Raw genomic sequence first — 280 nt, forward strand, 5'->3', positions numbered from 1 at the left:
CACAGGCTGGAGCGGGGAAGGGAAGGCACTCGCCCCAAGCACCGAGATCAACAAACAGCTCTCTCTCTCTCTTCGTGCTTAACCTGAGCACTGCACACACCAGATTCCGAAGGGCCCCTGCAGCCCGGCTCTCAGCCCCGGCTGCTCCCCTGGCACAACGCTGGAGGTCAAGGACCCCAGACCGCCCTCCAGCCGCTGCCAGGGCCACGCAACAGGAGGCAGCAGCCTGGTTCAGCCCAGCCTGGCAGCGCAGTGTGCCTGTGGCTGTCACCCACGCTCC

Source organism: Antrostomus carolinensis, unplaced genomic scaffold (genome assembly GCF_000700745.2).
Source record: "Antrostomus carolinensis isolate BGI_N321 unplaced genomic scaffold, ASM70074v2 scaffold35579, whole genome shotgun sequence".
Taxonomy (NCBI): domain Eukaryota; kingdom Metazoa; phylum Chordata; class Aves; order Caprimulgiformes; family Caprimulgidae; genus Antrostomus; species Antrostomus carolinensis.